The 13,791-nt window shown below is 40.6% G+C and overlaps 1 long non-coding RNA gene across 1 annotated transcript; it reads left to right on the top strand.

Moving 5' to 3' along the window:
• The first annotated feature begins 213 nt into the window (after positions 1-213).
• On the top strand, positions 214-12,076 carry LOC146310343 (uncharacterized). The gene is made up of 5 exons (XR_014772449.1): positions 214-940; positions 2,866-2,955; positions 5,725-5,791; positions 11,406-11,485; positions 11,613-12,076. It is a non-coding gene; the product is annotated as an uncharacterized LOC146310343 (long non-coding RNA).
• The last annotated feature ends 1,715 nt before the right edge of the window (positions 12,077-13,791 follow it).

Here is a 13,791-nt window from a genome sequence, read left to right as displayed (position 1 = left end):
GATTGCAGAGAAGAGTGCATCATATATCACTTAACAATATTTTTAAGCTCAGACCTGAGACAATCTTTGGATTACAATGATATCTCTGGCTTTAGAGAGTGTATTAGGGCCAAGCTTGAAGGGGCAAAACTATAGGAGGAAGATTCTTTAAAATTTACATTTCAAGAAAGAAGTCAAAATGTGAGATGTGAGATGCTGAAAATAAAGAAGTTGAAATACCATTTCAACTTTATTCTTGTCATTTCCATTTCTACTTTATTCTCAATATTCTGACTTTATTCTTGACATTGAAACTTTATTCTTGAAATGGTATTTCAGCTTTATTCTTGACATATTGACTTTATACTTAGTGTTTCGATATTATTATCATCCTTCACGCTTAACATGCAAAATTAAAAAAAAAAAAAAATCTGTCATTATTTTTCTTTATGCCTGGTCCTAATGCTTTTCCAAATGGTTCCACACTGCATTTCACTGTGTACTGCTATACTTCATGGTCCTTGTTCTGTGCTAAAATGAATTGAATAAAAGGCTGGGATGTGTCAAGGCCAGCAGAACAAATGCTTGGGGATGTCAGTATTGTTTTAACATAGATGACACTTTAATACTTCCATATGTAGTCGAAGGTTGCTGGTGCTGTATGGTTAAACAAAATGTCTGAGAGAACAAATAATACAACAAACACAGAATGACATACAGAAGCACACTAACAGTGAGGTGGTAGTCTTTGTGAGCCACAGGAGGTGATGAACAATGATTTATCCTCCCTGCCTTTCTGTTTCTCCCTTCCAAAAGCGGCCCAGGAGAGCATTATGTTGCCTGGAAACTCCGCTTAACAAGGTCGATGGCAGGAGAGAGGTAAAGAGAGACTGACACCTCAGCCTCCACCAGTCCTCCAGTGAGGCTGCCACAGCTGCTTTCTCTCCAGGGCACAAGTCAGGTGAGTAAACACTTTTATTTGCTTGCTCATTATTTCTTAGACATCACTATACTCAACTGCATTTCCTGCTGTAACATACAGACCCATATGTTTATCTATCACATGTTTTATCCTATGGTAATGTGTCTCACCCAAATACATATATGACCTATAAAGGGCATATTAAGTAAAAATATAGCAGTCAATCATATCTTTCATCAAGTTTTTTCAGACACAATTGAGCTTTTGTTGCACAGTTAAGAACAAAATATCCATGAAGAAAATACAGTCGATTGTGTGAGCTGTGTGTTTTGGGAGAAATGAGAAGTGAGTCATATTTTTTTATTTCAGAAAAAGGAATGAGCCACATCTCTTGCCCATGTCCACTCTTTATGCATTAGTTATGCATTGTTGCTGCTTCATTATACTACATATTAACATTTAAAAGAGTTTGAAGGTTTTGTGCTTAGGTGAACACTATGAACAGGGTTCAAGCCTGTGCAGGGAAACCACACTGGATTTTAAGAGCAACGCTTTCACCACTCAGCTATCACAGCTGCTCAGCTATATATTGTCATGGGTATATTAAAGCTGCAGCTTGCTGACTTGGAAATAGAGAGTGTGCAAAAGTGCAGTCATCCATGTTCAGCATGCTCTCCCATTTTGTTCCAGTCTTCAGCATGATTCGCTGTGTTGACTGCAGCATAGTGGATATTAGTATCTTAAGTCAGAGAAAAACTGCATTTAATTAAAAAAAGGACATTTAAATATTATGGTCCTACTATCACTCTAATATTTCAGTTCCTAATTACTTTGAACAGTTCTAGCCAGACAAATTTTTTCTTTTCAAATTTGAAAAAAATAATAATAAATTGAATATAAGCACATTTATTAAAACATTTATGTTACAATGACACATATCCTATTTACCAAACTAAATTATGTTGTAAATATTGTGACGTATTGTGACGACGGACACGACGTACATACATACCTTCAGCATATTTGTTCTTGTCTAATGTTTTTTGGATTAACTATACATTTGCTCTGTTGCTGTCCGTCTGTTTCAGGGTTGATAAATTACATGGTATTGGATTGGTGCATAGAGTTGTGTATTACAGTGCATGTGAGTTACAATCACATGCATTGTAAATAATATTTGACATTGTAAGTAATATATGATACAAAAGTCTGAAAATCTGACATATCTGAAATATATGAAATGGTGTTTGTATTTTTTTTTTTAGCCTTGTGCAGTATCATTCCAAAATGTATGTGCTACGTCTGGTTTATATTCACTGTGAACTGTAAGTTCACTCTGACTCACATTTACATACATGACACAACAATGAAATTTCATAATAATCATCATATTAAGAAAATGGACCCAACTGGTCATTGGCTGTAATTGGTATCCAGTGTGTGCCAGGTGAGAAGAGTGCAGGGAGAGATCAGCAGAGAGCAGGTAACACAGGAAAGAGATCAGTAATCAGAGGAGCTGATAGCAGTGTTTAGGAGTTAAAGTGTATCAGGTAACTCTATTGTCAGATATGCTGCAGTTAGACAGAGGGGAAGTAAGTTCTATATTCTTGTTCTTGTTATTCTTCTATATTCTTGTGGTGTCAGAACAAATTAGCTTGTATTGCAATTGTAATACCATTAAAAAGATTAAGATACCTGCTAACTTTTCAGGTCTAAATATTAAACAGTGAGTTAATGCCAGGCTGAAAGTATGTCACTGCTCAGAGGGGTGCTCTGCATGCACTCCAAAACCTGACCATTGCAGAGCGGTGTGGTTTCCACTCCATTTCAGTACAACATGCAAGACTAAAAATAGGCCTACTGATTGATTGCTGAGTTGCACTTTCTCTGTAGAGCTCCAGCTACCATACGACTGACAAAGTCAGATTCAAAGTGAATACAAGATGTGTTCATGTCTCCTCCAGCTGTTGTACATCAGGATGTCAGCTATGCACTGGGAAGCCAGACGGCGTCAGAGTGCTCTGGACCGCAGGATGGCGGGAGGCAAACAACAGGTAAATAACATGTTCTTTCAAGCAATTAATTAAAATGTTGCCAGGTGCATTTTATTGTATGTCTGCTGTGGTACTGATCATGATGTCATTTTATGATGGTGATGCAATATGAAAAATAAAAATGTCATTCTCCTGTAACCATCATGCTCAGTGTGAAAAGCCCAGGTGCTGTTATCAAAAGAATAATGTCATACTGCTGTTTTCCAGATATTTTCATTCCGTTTATATGTACAGCAGGTATGGGTCCTCTTTCATCTTTCACTTCATGTTTGCTAGCCTTCAAGGACAGGCTGAGTCTCATTTTCAACATCATGGATGTAAGCTTAAATCCAATGGCTGTATCCCTTTAGGAAATCCTTCCAGGGATTGTGGCATATTCATCTGCCCATTTAGCAGTTTGGTCAAAGACTTTCCTAGACAGTGGTCAAGCTTCACACCCTGACCATGACTTTAGAGGAAAACAGCCATTGTGTGAACATAGTGAATACAGTGTCCACCCATCTATCCATTTTCTTCTGCTAGTCCGAGGTCGAGTTGCGGTGGCAGCAGGATAAGTAGGGTATTCCAGATGTCCCTCTCACAAGCAATGTTTCCCAGCTGCTCCTGGGACACACAGAGGCATTCTCAGGCCGGATGAGATATGTAATTCCAGCAGGGTCTTTGAGTGGGACATGTTCTGAAAACCTCCAACAGAAGTTGTCCAGGACACATCCTGATCAAAGGCCCGAACCACCTCAACTAGCTACTTTTGACGCAAAGGAGGATCTACTCTGAGCCCATTCCAGATGTCAACCACCCTACGAAAGAAAGTCATTTTGGCTGCATGCGTTTGTGATCTCATTCTTTTGGTCAGTACTCAAGCTCATGACCACAGGTTAGAGTTGGAACATAGATCGACTGGTAAATTGAGAGCTTTGCCATCTGACTGAGCTCCATCTCTATCTCCACCACAATGGTACAACACCCTCATTACTGCTGACACCACACCCATCTGCCTGTTGATCTCATGCTCATCCCATCACTCATGAACAAGACCCAGAGATACTTGGGGCAGCAACTTACTTCCCACTCGGGGAGAAATCCACCAAGGAATACGCATTGCTGCTCCTCCATCGGAGTCTCCTTTAAGGCACCCTGGAGGCCTTTTCGCTCACCTTCACCTGCTGCACAGTTCACATAGCACCAGGCCCCTATGCCTGACCCTGCAGGGATGGGCCCACAGGGTGGCGGCTCAATAATATCTTTTCGTGCTGCACCCCACTGAGCCCTATGGAGCGAGGGCCAGCCACCAGAGACTCACCTTCCAGTTGCCCTTCTGGATCTGGCTCGGGGACCCTGATATCCCTCTTCTGGGTAAGGCTGCCAATCTCTCATGCAGTCGCATCATCATGAGGGTGTTTGAACCGCTCTTAGTCTGCTCCCTCACCTGAGACAACACAGTTCCCAGGATCACAGGGAGACACAAACTTCTCCATCACATTAAAGTGATTGTTGCTGTTCTTTGCGTCTATGATCATTTTTATTTATTTTTTAAGATTATTTTTTGGCCCTTTTTCTTTTATTTTGGATAGTAAAAGCTGAAGATATGAAAGCAGGTAAAGAGAGATGAAGATGTGCAGAAAACAGGCTGCAGTCAAACCAGCAGCCGCAGCAGAGGACCACCAGCCTCAGCATATGGGGCGCGCACTCTACCAACTGAACTATAAGGGTGCCCTGCATCTATGATAATGTTTTAAACAGCTAAAATACATGCATGTAGTTATTGATTCAAAGAAAGCAATCTAAAATGTGTTTTGCAGTTTGTGTTGGATGACTGATAAGAATTAGAAAAAAAGAAGAAAAGAGAAGAATGGAACTTCAACTTCTAGGAATCTGCAGACATTTCTTTCAAAATTAGAGTCATACATGCCGTCCTGCTGATGTGATCCAGCAGCCTACCTGGTCTTCTTTATTATTGAACAACAGCAGGGCAGATTGGAAACTGAGCAGGGACATGTGACACCCCAGCATGAGGTCAAACTCATTTCCTGTGTGAATTTGACAGCTTGTATCCTATTACTGATATCCAGGATGCCTTCAAATACAAAAATATATTTGTTTCAGATGGATTTACTGGTTATGTTTTTTAAGACTTAAGATAAGTAGCATTAACTTTAAATTAGTAGGTAAGTATTTCACATTGAGACACCCCTTGGACAAAATGTCATTTATAGGCACTTGAAAGACAGACTAACAGTACATCTCTAAGTTTTGAATGAAATTTGTATCCTAAATGACTTAGAGTTATTTTCTGCAAAATCGGTTTTGTTCCATCTGAATGAAAGCTGTTTACAAACCAGTGCAACAGGATGCTGGTGTTAGTGGGTCACTGGGACACGGAGAAGAGCAGCTCAGATATCCTGAGTGGTGTGTTTCTCTGATGGGGATATTTAGGATAGAAGACATCTTCTGTTCTTCTGTAGAAAACAACAAGAAGGGAATAAATATGAGAAGGTCAGAGAAATAAAAGGTATCCTGTGCTGTTTTTGAATACTGGTAGCACTATGGAGCAATGTTTTATAAGGCCTATATGGGATGCAGCACGATACACATTCCTGCTGCTGGCATCATGGTCTGTACTGACTGAGTAAAGTACAGATCATTTAGTCCCCATTTCATTATTTTAGTCTCTGTGTATTTGGTCTCAAAACTTGGCATATTCTCATAACTCTATTTTCCATTGTTTCCACTGTATAAGGAGTGTTTATTTCATTTTACCTCTCTTTACAGCTGTTGCAGAGCGGTTCTGAGACCAGCCACAATGAAACTGAATCAAACACATCACAAGAGCAAACAGGTACCATTACTCTTAACATGGATATATTCAGAACAAGGCTGGATGATGTACATTAATCACCATCCATCCAAAGGCACAAGTCTGCTTTTTATTAAAACAATAAAGCAGATGATGGCACAAGAGAAAAAACTAACAAAAAATAACAACATAGTTTGTCCAGAATAATGCATTCATGACTTGTAGTGAAGGAACTATAACTTGCATAAGCATGCCCTCATCAGATGCCATCTGTGATTTCACAGAGGGAACAGTACTGTATATGTTCATCACAAAGTGAATCACAGCACAGGGAGCCTGAGAAACACCTGCTTACATTTATTTATTGAATCATGTCCAGACATGTACTGTACTGTACAGCTGTCCCAGCTCCTCCTGCTGCTTCCATACACACACACAGGACATAGGTGTGTTACAATCCACAGGAGGAACCCAAATGCAACCACAGACTCAAAAACTGAGTAAAAAAAGGGATTTATTAAAGGTGCGTGAGGCAGCAAGGGGCGGGGGGGGGGGTCCGGGGGTAGGAGGCTGAGGGGGGCTGGCAGATGGCAAGGGGGGCTGACAGAGTTGGAAGGGTTAGTCCAGCAGAAAACTTGGCAGGCTGGCTGGCTGGCTGGCAGGCAGGCAGGCAGGTAGGCAGGCAGGCAGGCAGTGAGTGATCCTGAAGCAGCAGAGAAACAGGGTAAGTATACACGAAAACTATTAGCAAACACAAGGTGAATCTCAATTCAGGAGATAGGCCTGGAATGTGACTACCGTTACAGAGACACAACGATCTGGCGAGGACTGGAGAGGAGAGCCGGTGTTAAGTATTGCAGGGTTGATTGCTGGGTGGAAGACAGGTGAGCAGCAGGGAGCAGGTGAGATGAATGAATGCCATCAGGGAACCAGGAGGGTGAGGGAGTTGCCACGCCCGCAGCACAGACACAGACAGGGGGAGGGGGGAAAACAGGACAAGGAAAAAACAAACCTGTGACACGGCCTGGGCCGTGACAAGGTGTCCTTGCTGACTCTGGTACTGCTTTATGAATATCTTTGTGATCTTTAAAGGTTGTTAACACTTGAGGGATCTCATCAGTGAAGTTGTGCACTGTATTCTAATATGGGAATACCAGACTGTAGTTTGCTGCCACATTTGGAATCTCAGACAAAACTCTAAGTCAAAGTCCAAAGCGTGCAAGAACACTGGATACATACTTTATCCAAAACACTAGCAGAGATGGCAGCAGATGATGGATTTGCCTTCAAAAGTTGGCTGTGGAGAAAAAGCATCTCACTGAAGAAAGATGGACAAATTCTCCTGAAGAATCATCTAAAATTTCACACTAAGCCAGTGAGACATTTTATAGCTTTGCTTTTTAACTTTGAATGATCACTGACTTTATTAAGCTGACTATATTTGACATTGTGGTGCATGAGAGCCTTCACGCTGTGTGCAGCTGCAGCCTATGAATGCAAACAGAATAATGGAATCTGTCACAGCGTAATAGAATGACTTTGAAAACACCAAACTAAGTGTTTTCATGAATTTTGTTAATTTGAAGAATTGTAAAATATCACTTCCATGTTCAGTTAGACAGAGAGAAATCACAGGCTGAACAATGTAAGTGAATCGTGAAAATAATAGAAAGTAATTTATTCAGTTGTCATCTGGGAAGGTCTTTAACATGAAGGTCTCCTCAGCAAAGTCAGTCACAGAATACACACAGTGGCAAAACAAGATGTGTGTATGAATGTAAAGAGAGGGAAGCCCATGTACATAGATGTCAGATGATGTGTCAGATTTAGGGGGAATTATTTGCAGAATATGGTAGAAATAGAATATATTATTCAGAAGTGTGTTTTCATTACTATAGAACCACCTTAAATTAAGGACCATTCTGTTTTTATTATTAGACTACATTTTATATAGAATGAGCCTTTTATATCTACAGAGTGAGCTGGTCCTCTTCCATAGAGGCTGCCATATTTCTACAATATCCCAGAATGCCTATATAGAATGGCCCATGCTGCCTCCAGATATGGTCTTTTGCATTTTCACAGCCACCGTAGCTTGGAAGGGAAGGGTGAGCTCAATGCTAGATGTTACTAAATCCTACATACTGCTCCTTTAAAGATACAGCTGAAATGTAGATGGGATGCTAAATTTGCCCTGCAAAACAGACTTTTATTAACTCAACCTGACAGTTATCTGTGTGCTTATTCTATTGGGATTTAAACTTGCATTGATTTGTTTACTCACTTGGAGGCAGAAAAACAAGATGAAACCAAAACATCTGACATATTGTGCTGTGTATTAAAGTCAAGATGAAATGAAGAAATGCCTTCCCTTTCACCTATTCAGCATCATAAAGAGCATGTAAAACAAAATATGATGTGTGCTTATGTTGGCTTGATCCACAGACTGTATATAGACAAATGGACATCATCAGATTTTACAGGTCTGTAAAATTGAAGCCAAAACATCTCAATCAGGTAAATCCTCTGCCCCCAGGACCAAACTAAAACATAAAACAGAGTACACATACAACATTTTTTCCCCAAAGATGAGCTCTGTCATGTTACTTGATGATATAAAAAGCAGGTTACATGTCATGATTGACAGCTGAACTCTGCTTGTGATTGAGTCAGCTAGCTGTGTGGACGGGAACTCAAAAGTGCAGCTCTAATGCTGCTCACTGCTGAGTAGCCTCTGGCTCCAAATGATGTTGCAAGTGCAAGATGGCAAATATTTTGGTTTCAGTTTTGTACAGTGAGAGGAAGTGGAGATGTGTTCTCCATCTGTTATTTATGTCACTGGCTTGAACCAACCAATTTCAACTAATAATATCATGACATCCATCCATCAATCAATGTTTGACTTTTAGCACAAGGCTACAATGTTAAATAGCTAGCTAGCAACAGCATGATACATTCTCCTTTGTGCCTTCATATATTTACAGCTTTGAAAATTAATATATCTCTTATCTATTGTTCCAGTCCAGTGTCGTCATTTTGAGCCTTGTATAGTCCAATTTTCCCATTTTCTGTCCAGTTGTGCTTCTTGTAGTTTTTCCATTACAAATATTTCATCCACAATTAGCAATTGATTTTCCTTTGGTGGTGGTACCTTACCCCAGGTCCTAGTGATAGCCTTCTTGCTTGCTTCTAACAGAATTTTGATCAAATATCTATCACTAACAATGACATTTTCTTCAGAGAATTTACATAAATAAAGCACCAAACAACTTTTAGGAACCTCATGTCCTAGTATTTGCTGTAGCTCCTTACATACCATTTCCCAATATACAATTATTTTCTGACATTTCCAAAAAACATGTGAATAATCTACATCAAAAGACCCACACTCTCACCAACATTTCTGATGGTTGTGCAATTGCTTACTTTTCACTTTCAGTGTAATAAAGACATGAATTAGATTCTTCCATGAGAATTCCCTCCAGGTTTGTGAATTGGTAGATGAATGATGCGTCCTTCACATATCATGCCAACCTTTGTCTTAAATTTTAACATTGAGCTCTTTTTCCCATTTCACCTTAATATATTTAGTTGAATGTTTGTCGTTAGTGATCAATCCTTGATTTCACTAGCAAGGACCACACCATCAACAATTTGCCTTTAAGTGATTTATTAAAAAAGAGAAACGGAATGAGATCTTGATTGTCTTTGTACGTTTGCTGCGTTTTGGGCAGCTTCAGAGGGGAATCTGCCATAGCGCCTGGGCACAACAGACCCCCAAAAGCCTACAGTTACTTGAGATGGGACAAAGCAGTTCTGAGGTCTTTGAGGTCTTTGAGGTCTGAACAAATGTAGCAGTGATGTGCTTGGGAGGACCAGTGGCCCATGACCTGTATTAGGTGCTCTGAGATGCTATTATGAGAGGCAGAGGTGGCAGCTCCGATTCTGAAGGAGTGACCAGAGAAGTGCTGGTGGAACCAGAAACAATACAGGTGTGACGGCGAGGGTTGAGGTGGAGGGTGGAGGCAGTGAATTTGGAACATCTGAGGAAACCAAAGAAGGCAAGCACATACATGGCTTCTAAGCAACATGGGGGCTGTTATATCTGGAGGAGTAAGTTCTTGGAGAAATTGAAATGTTTCCCTTCATTTCCCTGTAACCTTCTTGACCTTCAAGGAATCAGTCGGTGGGTGGTTGGTGGAGAGAAGACATGATAAGTAAAGCAAAGTCTATGTAATTACCGTTGATGATCCGTTTGCGCAAGCTTGTGGGAACTGGAGAAGGACGGGAGACGAAAGTATCCAGGTGACGGATGGGGGGATTAGCAGTGAAAATAACTGCTGTGGCTGCTAAGCTAGGATGTGTTGAGAGGGAAAACCATGACTAGGAAAGAAAGGGAATTGCTGCGTGGGGTGTGGATGTAAGCCAGGTGCTGGCATCCTGGTGCCAGAGGCTTCAGCTGACGTGAGCTGGTGTGAGTGTTAGAGCTGGGAAATAGAAGATCCTGGCATTCCCGGTGCTAGGGACTCCAACTAAGGCTGGGTGTAGTTGGTGGATTTGGGCAGCAGGGGCTGATGACATCCCGGTGCCAAGTTCCCCTACTGGAGACAGCTGCTGTGGTTGGTGAATAAGGGTGGTGAGGGGCATTGACATCTTGGTGCCTGTTTCCCCTGCTGTGGCTGGTTGAAGTAGGTGTTGGAATGGTGAAGTCCCAGTGTCATTCGCCATGAATGAAGGCTACTGTTGATGAAACTCCTGATGAGAGGTGGAAAAAGAGAATGCAAAAACAGGAGCTGCTCTAGGAATTACACAGTGCCAGACTGGTTGTTGGGGGACCTCGCCAGAGCATGGTGGCACTCCGAGTGGTGGCATGTTGGGATGCTGCAGTAATTGCAGAGATGACAGGAGGCCAGACTTGTTCTGGAAGGTGAAGGAATTGGAGAAGTGCAGCGATGAATGGATCTTGATTTTCTTTTTCCCCTCTTTTCAGATGACAGAGGTGGGCTGGAGGATGCTGGGCTGGAGGATGTTGAGTGAAGTGTAGTATTCTTGGATGTGGAGAAGTGAAGAGCTGGGCGGGATGCAGACCATGGAAGAGATGGTGTGGTGGTTTGCTGGACTCATCCACTTGCTAGAGAGCTGGACTGCTGATAGTCTTGGGGATGGATGCAGCGGAGACATTCTCAGCTTCAGTGGCTTCAGCAGGTTCAGTTGCTAGCGTGGGCTGATGAAAACTTTGGAGGTAATCATCCTGGCTCTGTTTGAATAGCTCTGGAATCCATCCCCAGGTGAGGTAAGTAAATGGGGTAAGTGGGAGGAATTGATGAATGAATATAGTATTTTTTGAATAGTAGTGCGTTTGAATCGATGTTGTTTGGTTCTGTCTCTGGTGTGGAATACAAGAGCAAAAGAGGAGGAAAAGGTTAGGTGGGTATTTATGCCGATAGAGGCACGGTTGAGGTGTGGTCCCACTCCTGAAAGCCTGCTGGAAAGCTTCAAATAATGCTGAAATTAGAATAAAAATCTGGACACAATGTTATGTTCAACAGCTGATCCATTATATGAGTGTAGCTTTAACCTAAGCAAGATTTGCTAAGCTAGCACCATTTTGTTTTTCATGTAATGTTTCATGTTTGTTGTTGTTGTTTGTTTCCAGCTGGAGGACAGCGTCCCCACTGTAAGGGTGACCTGAAGACAGCTGTCCATCACAGTGCCAAGATCCCCAACAGATATTCAGTAAGTATCAGTACCTTCATCATAAGTTTGGATTGTCACGTCAGTCTTCACCCTCATCTTTTCCCCTCCTCTCTGTGACCGATGACAGGGTGACCTGTCAGAGGGATAATGCCTGTTTCTCTTTCAGTCTTTACAGTACACACAGCAGTGGTGAGGAAGACCAGTGAGAGCACTGTTCTCTGATCACCTCCCTGGATTACTGGACTGTTTAGAAGCTCTAACCAGCAGCTCTACATTTGATTTTGTCAAAACTGCATCAGTGTTTGATTGTTGTGGTTCCAAGTTGATATGGATGTGGCTGAATGTGGCTTTTCTTCTTCAAGCACGGCTGAGCTCATGGTAGTCATGGCTGTGTCCTTCTGTCATTTGTCAGTTTAGGCACTTTAAAGAAAAAGAAGTAAGAGTGAAAGAAAGAATAAATGTATATACAGACATACATTGATCTGAGAATTGCATATTGTTGAGAATCATGATTTCCATTTTACAGTTGTGCCAAAGCAATTAAGACAAACTATAACACAAAGCTCATGGATGCCACTAATACCACCACCACCGACTAAGGTTTCAACATCACTACATCATAAAACTATTACTCATTACTAAAGTGACAAATTTGTGAGTCATTTTTCTTCCAGGGAACATTTCACTTTTTTTCTTGTAAGTCAGATATTTATGAGAAAAACTCAATATTCTCTGCGATTAAAGTTACAAATTTGTGAGAAAAAATTTAATACTCTCTGAAATTAAGTTTACAAATTTATCATAAATAAATAATATTCTCTGAGATTCAGTACATGAGAACAATTTGGACTCATATCGTCATATTCTCATCAAACTGCCACGTGACTGCACTCTCCATTGATTCCGCTCTCATGTCTGTGTGTTCAGTATAAGGCTACAGCCAGAAGCCAGTTAGCTTAGCTTAGCACAAAGACTGGAAACGGGGAAACAGTGAGCCTGCCTCTGTCCAAAGGTAACAGAACCCCCCCTCCACATTTCATTCATGAGAATGTTTTATTTTGTTGGTTGAATCCGAGAACAGTCATACTTGCACTTACTTTTTTAACCCTGTTATCTCAAGATAACAGGTTAATGAGATAACAAAGTTTGCTTTCTCAATATAATGAGATAATTTGACTCGTTATTGAAAATAAGCTTTATTTATACTGAAATAACTAACTCATGACCTCAAGATAACTGCAGTGAAAAACAGTTGCAAGTACAGCTGTTCTTGGCTTTGGTATAATCCATATAAACATTTTAAAAACATCAATTAGCAGATTTATGAAGGTTAGGTGCCCGACTATTTCTTGGCCATGACCACTAACTTCCTGAAGTCTTAACTGTAGCTTTATATGAAGACATGAGAGTTGATCTTCTTATCAAACGCTCTGCCAAACTCTCCCAAAATTTTGAAATATTCCTTTAAACCCCAGTGCTTTTCCAGTTTTGCAGTGTTTCTCTGTTTTTTCCCATTTAACTCTATTACACTTAATGTGGGGTTTCCAGTCAAGAGGGGACAGCTGGCTGTGTTGAATGTGGTGATAATGTGTTCTGTATTACTGTCGATATATATTCTCTCTACACACACTACTGCAGATCTACAAGCACCAGAAACTACCACATGTATCAGTAAGAGCAGTTCTGAAATTTACCTGGTCCACCATGTCTTGATTAGTGCAGCTTTAAAATGGTGTTATGGCATTTTATAAGAGAACAGGTACAATCATGTAGATGATATGAGGTTATATTGATGATATTGATATAAGGTTATATGGTGTGATTAGAAGCCACCAGGAAACCACCTACAGTTGAAGGTGGAATAAAAATAAAACTAATTAAATAATTCATAATTTTATTGTTTGTATTTTGAGCATGGCTACACAATACTGATAAAACTATTGTGTAATGTTTTGCCAGTATTTTCCAAAATAATTTCACCACCTGCAGTTGAATCACTTTTTGTGTGCATGTGCAAAACAAAAACATCCTGCACACATAGTGTGCAGTTTGTGAATGTGTAATTAAGTTTTGTGGTTTTGTAGAATTAATTTGTACATGTGTGCACATAGGTATAATCTGCATGTTTTACAAGTGTTTTGTGTATTCGTAATTTGTGCAGAAACATTTTAAACTCTGAGACAAGTCTGAGACATGGATGAGACAAAGTCTGACACATGGATGAGACAAAGTCTGAGACATGGATGCTCAAATTTCCTATCTTTTAATATGACCCTGAAGTTATAAAGCTACAAGGCATGATTTATGAGTCCAAACTTTAATTGGATCAAAATTCACACCCCTGT

Source organism: Lutjanus erythropterus, chromosome 19, assembly GCF_056507025.1.
Source record: "Lutjanus erythropterus isolate fLutEry1 chromosome 19, fLutEry1.hap2, whole genome shotgun sequence".
In the NCBI taxonomy this organism is placed as follows: domain Eukaryota; kingdom Metazoa; phylum Chordata; class Actinopteri; order Lutjaniformes; family Lutjanidae; genus Lutjanus; species Lutjanus erythropterus.
The sequence above is the reverse complement of the archived record's forward strand: the minus strand, read 5'-3'. Positions and strand labels throughout refer to the sequence as shown.